Source organism: Silene latifolia, chromosome 7 (assembly GCF_048544455.1).
Source record: "Silene latifolia isolate original U9 population chromosome 7, ASM4854445v1, whole genome shotgun sequence".
NCBI classification, from domain to species: domain Eukaryota; kingdom Viridiplantae; phylum Streptophyta; class Magnoliopsida; order Caryophyllales; family Caryophyllaceae; genus Silene; species Silene latifolia.
This window is the reverse complement of record NC_133532.1, coordinates 81,127,491-81,134,635: the sequence shown is the minus strand read 5'-3', so window position 1 is coordinate 81,134,635 and position 7,145 is coordinate 81,127,491. Positions and strand designations below refer to the sequence as shown.

The window sequence follows — 7,145 nt, the reverse complement described above, 5'->3', positions numbered from 1 at the left end:
TGTTGGTCACTCATCTGCAACTATTTAGTCAATGATTGGATCATCGATTTCAACTCAGCCAATTCATTTACTCCACTAGAAGAAGCTCCTTGATGCGGCGGTGGAAAGGATGGAGGATTTTGAAAGCCTTGTTGAGCTTTGTGAGGAGGAACATAAGCTTGTTGCTGCTGCGGAGGAGGGGTAGGATTAAGTACATTATGACTAGTCCATCTCAAGTTAGGATGGACTCCATTCTGATTATTATAATAGGATCCTCCTTGCCTATATTGTTGAAAGGTAAGGACTTGCTCCTCCTCAGTTAGACAGTCAACAACAGTGTGACCGTCATTACTCCCACATCTCTCACAAGTAACGGCTTCTTGTCTAGTCAACAAGTGAATCGTCTGTTGATCACCAGCAGTCTGCAACTCTAGATTATCAAAACGGGCATTCATGGCTTCCAGCTGAGCCACAACTGCGCTATTTACTGAAGAAACAGTACGAATATCTCCTCTAGGGTGCCCATACTCAGCAATATGTGTACCCTTTTCTTCTATGATACCGAATACCTTGTCATCGTTATTGTTCTTCTGAAATCGCTCATTAGATGAGGCGTCCAATATAGCACGGTGGTCATCATACAACCCATTATAGAATTGGTTGCATAAAAACCACTGACCCAAACCATGATGAGGAAGAGACCTCACCAACCTTTTGAAACGGCACCAAGCTTCATACAAGTTCTCATCAGGTGTCTGCTTAAAACTTGTAATTTTCTCTCTCAGCTGATTAGTTCGTTGTGGAGGAAAATACCTTTTATAAAAAGCAAGGGCCAGACTCTTCCAGTCAGTAATACCGGCTGCACTACGATCAAGATCAGTGAGCCATTCACGGGCTCCGTCGGTCAAAGAGAAAGGAAACAAGACTTCCTTAATCTTATCCTGGGTTACTCCTTTAGTGGCGGGAATGGTAGAGCAATAGTCAGTGGCTTTGTAGCAGAAATAGAGTTGTCTTCTTCGCAAGACTAGTCTTCTGCAAACAGAAAATGTTCTAGCACGGGTTCAAAAGTACTCCAGACTTCCTTTTGAATCTTCCTTTGCAGTCTTAGTCTATGACAAAAAGATCTTTCTAGCTCAGGATCAGCAGGAACTAATTTTGACCTGTTAGACCTGGGCATACACAACACTGAAGGAAATATGTGAGAACTGTCTCAAGGATTAAAAATTCCTTGAGACCAAGAGAGATAAACGAAACAGCAACAGACAGATAAGGCTATCGCCTCCCCGGCAACGGCGCCAAAATTTGATACGGTCGTTATGTACCAAAAATAAATACCTAAATATAACTAAAAGAAGCTACTGATAAGTAGGGTCGATCTCCATAGGGAGGCAAGGTATCTATCTGTAAGTCCGTCTATCTAAGTCACAATTGGGGGGTTTGTATTTTGTTTTCTAAACTACTAAAGATTAAGGGCAAGAGAAATAAAGTAAGAGCGATAAAGCGAGGAAATAAGAGATAAGTTATCAGATAAAAGAGGTATGTCAGGATTTCGGTTCACCATGGCAGTTCATCGACTCAGTCATAAATAGCTTAGACAATCTACTGTGAGAAGGGCAAGGGAAAGGTCCTTCCGGTCCGCGATCCACCCTAGATTTCCACTAACTTATCTTCCGTCCTCATTAGGGTAGTCTACTGTTCATAACAGGTGTATTTATTCCAATCTTCCGATCCAGGAACAAAATTAACCAAATTAAAGTTATTTAAAAGCGTGCACTCAACTAAATATGTTACAGTTATATTGCTATGGTTAAAGATTCTCACAAGTAAATCACCTAGTCTATTTACTACATCGTCTCATCACTACTGATCGGTCCGTTTCGTGTTCACAATTAAAGGTGTGGTCGTTGGGTCACGTCCGAATCAAAACACAATTTATAGCTTCACAAACAACTCTACAATTAGTAAAGAGGCAAGTAAAGGTCGGATCCCAAGGGACGGGTATTAAAATGAGATTTCTATTGCAACTAGTGGTGTCTAAGGGGTGTCACAAATTGGGTTGATGTAGAAGGTCACTAAACTAAAATAGCAATGAAAATAAACAAGCAAGATGAATTAAAGGGGTGTAAACAATTGATTAAAAAGCACTAGGGTGTCATGGGATCATAGGGGAATCATGGGAATTGATCATACAAACATGTTCTCAAATTATAAGCAAGCAATTATGTTTGTGATGGATTGAGTTGGGTTATATCTTACAATCCTAGGAAAGTTTGGGTCCCGGAGCCGAATCGATTAGATTGTACAACACCTACAAGTCGACTTAATCTTCCCTACTCAACAACATGCATAGTCTAATGAGACTCGAGTTGGGTTATGTCTTACAAGTCTCATTGAAAAGATAGAAGATGGTAGTAAATGCAAGGATTCATAGGCTTAGCATTTCATCAAATATAACATGTGCATGGGTTGAGATCAAAACAAGCAAGCAAATAAAACATGAAAGCATATTAATTTAAGCGTGAATCATTCCCCATGTTGGTTTCCCCTAATCACCCATTAACCCTAGCTAAGAGACTACTCACTCATTATCATGTTGATCATGCTAGCAAGGTTGTCAATCATACCAACAATATGAAACATGATGAATAAATGAAAGTAATTAACAATAATTAAAAAGGGATTAAGAGAATTATACCTACTAATGATTCCAATAATAAAGCAAAGATAAAAGAAGTACTTGATGCTTGATTGAGAGGTTGTCAATCTCCCAATAATAACCCAAATAATCTTCAATTCCCCAAAATAAAGGATGAACAAAAGAGAGATTAAGGAAATAAAACTTGTATTAGAACTTGATTAATTGTTGATTACAAAACTAAAGAGAGATTTGATTGATATTAACTACTCTAATTATTGATAAGAAGAACATGCTCCTCTAATTAGACTAATGGGGTATTTATAGTGGAAACTAGGGAGGATGCATTAGGGTTAACTAAGGGCTAAACTAGTAATTACACTTTTTAGATTGATCAAAGAGGAGCCGGTATTTTTCGAAGGAAGGGCTTCTTTCTTTGTAGCTTGGAGAAGAGGAAATCGTGCCGTGCTGGAATCCGGGCGGAATAAGGTCGGGACGGGCGGATTCTGGCGATGGGGTCCGAGCGGATTCGAGGGAATCCGAGCGGATTGTGGAGGTGGAATCCGAGCGGATTACAGGAAAGCCGCACGGATTGTGCAGCTGGGGGACGGCCGGATTGGTGACAATCCGCACGGATTGTCACTCAGCAAGAAATCTTCTTCTTTTCTTCCCTTTTCTTCATAAATTCCTTGGGGATTTCCTTGGGGACTCAAGGATCCTTTCTCAACATTGCTCTTCTACTATAATATGTACAAAGGCCTTCTAATCTTGTCTCTCCTTGATGCTTGGTCATTGGATTCGATCAATTTAGTCTCGTTTTGCCATGAAAATGCAAGATTCTTACTCCTTTCCTACCAAGGGATCAAAATCTCACAAAATATGCAAAACAAAGAACTAAAGATAAGAAATGACCCAAACATGCACTAAAAAGCATGGAAACAAGGCTAATTCGGGGGCTAAATATGCGCTAATTATGGTCACATCAAATATCCCTAAACCGAACCTTTGCTCGTCCCGAGTAAAGAGGTGACAAAGACTAGGACCAATACTAACCTATCCTAATAATATAGCCGATATGAGACAATTAGCGGGTCTCACTCCGCCCCTTCAACTCACAACAAGACAATCATGAGGTAGGATGCCTTCTTGCAAGCCAAGGTGGGTCTTGCCAAAATGGCGACACATCCAAACATTAAGCACACAAAATCACATAATGGATGTATCTACAAAAGGAATAGCCACTTCCTCATCAAGTGGCGGAGGCACTAAAGAGGAACAAATTTAAGAGCATGTAATCCTTCACAAATACTAGTTCAACAAATTACTAAGGCTAAGAGGATGGCACTAAATCACCTCCAAATGGTGTTAAACTAGACTACTTTCGTCCTCAATTTCCAAATGCTTTCGTCAAGAGCGATCGGATGGTGGTGGAATGATAATCCCTATGATGCTAGTAGCATATGACATGACAAGTCTCGAATTCTCCACAAAAGTAATGGTCATGGATCGTCCCAAGCTCGACCAAGTGGCTTGACAAAAGGCTTTTTGGGAATGAAATGCTCAAATCTTTATTCACAACGGGTGGATATGACTAGTATTCAAAATTGTCCTCATTTCACTTTCACATTTCAAAAATTTAAAATGGGGTTTGTCCCTTCCGGGCTAGTGTCCTTTGCTTTCGCCAATCGCTTATTAGGCAACCGGTTAACCTCTAGACAATAGCTTTTCGGGGTGATAGTCACTCTGTCTCTAGGCGGCCGAATTCACAACCGTATGGGGGCCCAATTCAATGGATCCCGCACCAAAGCATATCGAAGTGGTACGCCTCCATCAAAACAACTTTAATTTCTCAACATTCAACAATTCATAACATTTGAGGTTTCTTGGCATTAGATTACTTCCACATGACAAAATTCTTTGAAATGAGCACTTCAAGCTTATTGATAGAAAATATTTTTGGGTTGCCTTACCACAAGGTCAATCAAGGTCACCTAGACAAGTTAACCAAGTCCACATCGCATCACGGGGTTGGATAGGTGACTCACATGCAAACCCTTGACTAGGCTTTGGGTCATGGGTCAAAAGACACTAGTATGACACTATCTAGGGTGTTTTACAACCATTCTAGTAGGCAAAGTCTTAAGTTGAACAAGTATTTGTAATGGCTTAGTTGCTCTTGTCAAAGTTCCTAATTAGGCATTTTTCAAAACATTTCTAACATGCAACTACATGCTATGATGCAACTAATATAAACATCCTAATGCAAGTGATTCTATCAACTAATATGACATATAAACTAAATACAAGTCCTAAGTTCACATTGTTATACCGCATCAATCAAAATAAAGCCACATAGTCATTAACATAAAGAGGAAAAAGGAGATTGGAAAGATCATACCATGCGGTCTTCAATATCCTCATGTCTCGGATGTGGCGTAGTCAATCAATGTGAACAAGGATAGAACAAACACAATATATACAAAACTATATATACAAGACTACAAAAGGAAATAAACATGTTTTTGGGTTTTCAATTTTCAAATTTTTATGATTTTTGAAATTTTTCAATTTTTTTTGGATATTTGAATAAGAGTTAAATGTTAGAATTCCCATCCTCACACTAATATGGGCATTGTCCTCAATGGCCAAAATGATGGAAATTATGCAAAGATGATGCATGATTTCTATGCTAAATGTAATCTACACTAAGCTACACTACATGATGCATGGTGTTTGTTATGACGGAGAGGATAATTTAGATTACCTCCCGTTGTGTATGCATTAACTTCCCCAAACCGAGTTAGACACTATTGCTAATGTCCAAGGATGGGTGTAGTTCATGCACACACTATGCAATGCATGAAACTAATTTGTCATTTTGGGTTTTGAAAATGGGAACAATAAAATGAGAACACCTCAATGGTACCGAGGTGTGAGTCCTCTATGGTGCTAGGACTACTCCAACAATGATCAAAATTATAATTAAAACAAAGAGAGAAATAGACAAACCATGAGAGGGTAGGAGTCTCCAAGGCTTGCTAATCTTCCATCATATCATCACCATCATCACTTTCCTCATTAGAAGTGGTCACATTGCCACTTCCCTCTTCACTTGCTTCTTCACCTTGCTCATCATCCATTTCTCCTTCTTCACTTGCTTCCTCATCAATGTTATCATCGACTTCTTCATCATTACCAACAACCTCATTGTCACCCGAAACGACCCTAGATGCACCCGAAAATAAGACATCTCTATCCGCCTAACTAGGCAAAGGACATGATGGATCAAGTAGTCCTTGCCTAGCTAAGTGTAGGAGGGGTGGATATTGAGCCAAGTAAGCATTTTTCCGATCCTCAAAGGCTTGCTTGTCCATTGCTTGCATGAGAAGAGTCAAATAATCATTTCTAGCTTCAACTCCTTCCGGCTTGAACTCTTGATACTCAAAGGGGTAAGGTGGTATGACAATGGAAGAGGAGGGAGTTTCAAGATCACCCTTTTGTTGTTGAATAATATACTCGGCCTCTTTAGAAAGGGGAAGTAGATAATTGGTCCGGTGGACGCTTAGACGACAAATCTTTGAGGGCAAAGTGAACGATCTAGCTTCACTAGTGAGCCATCCATACTCGGTGTCAAGAGGATTATTGGCAACCCACTTGTACTTGTGTATCATAGTATGAATATCAACAAGATGACCACCCTCCTTTGCTTTGTACTTGTTATCCTTGTTAAAGTTAGGATCAAAGTACTTAGCTAGGATAGTGACTAGGCCGCCATTGACAATAACGGTAGTGCCCTTCTTCCCACAATCAATGTTGAGCCATCTATCTACAAAAAGCCTCAAAGAGTTGAAAGGCTTGGTGTGTACTCTTCCAATGTTCAAAGCCGATTCAAGGAGAATAAAATCAAGTTTGGTGAAATGGTTGGTATCTTTCCTTGCAATAATGGTGTTGCCTATGACCTTGTGCCATACTCTTATGCCCGGATGGTGGACCAAAAGAGCACGACTCGCATGAAAGTCCTCAAATTTCCTCCCGGAAATTGCCTCCCAAATAGGGTCGGGGTCATGTGGACAGCGGGCCGCCCACGGGGGCGCTTGGTGAAGGTCGAAAAACAAGCGTTTGCATTTTGTAAGGAGTCGCCACCAATTTTTATGGGAAATTGGAACCGTTCGAATACCTCATGTCATGTCAAGACATAAAGTAGTGACATGAACACTAAGCAATCGTTACCCTTAGCATTCTATGTCTAGAATGACTCTCGTGGATGCCAATGAACACGGGTGCTCACGGAGATCTGGAGTAAGGGGTGAGGGTACGTATTAGGAAGCTATTTTGATCGAACACCTAATCCCGCCCGCCTCGATAGCGGCCTCTACTAATGATTAGGGAAGTTATTCGTACTCGATATATCGTCGGTTATATGCATGCAATGCAACATCCAAGTTTTAATCCTAACATGTGAAGATTAGACTAAGTCGGTGAAACATGTAATTTAATCATACAATGAATGTCGAAGTAGGATTTAGGCTTA

The 7,145-nt window shown here is 40.2% G+C and overlaps 1 non-coding gene across 1 annotated transcript; it reads left to right on the top strand.

Annotated features, from left to right (window-relative positions):
* The first annotated feature begins 660 nt into the window (after positions 1–660).
* LOC141593220 (small nucleolar RNA R71) lies at positions 661–766 on the top strand. The gene has a single exon (XR_012521322.1). It is a non-coding gene; the product is annotated as a small nucleolar RNA R71 (small nucleolar RNA).
* Positions 767–7,145: the final 6,379 nt, after the last annotated feature.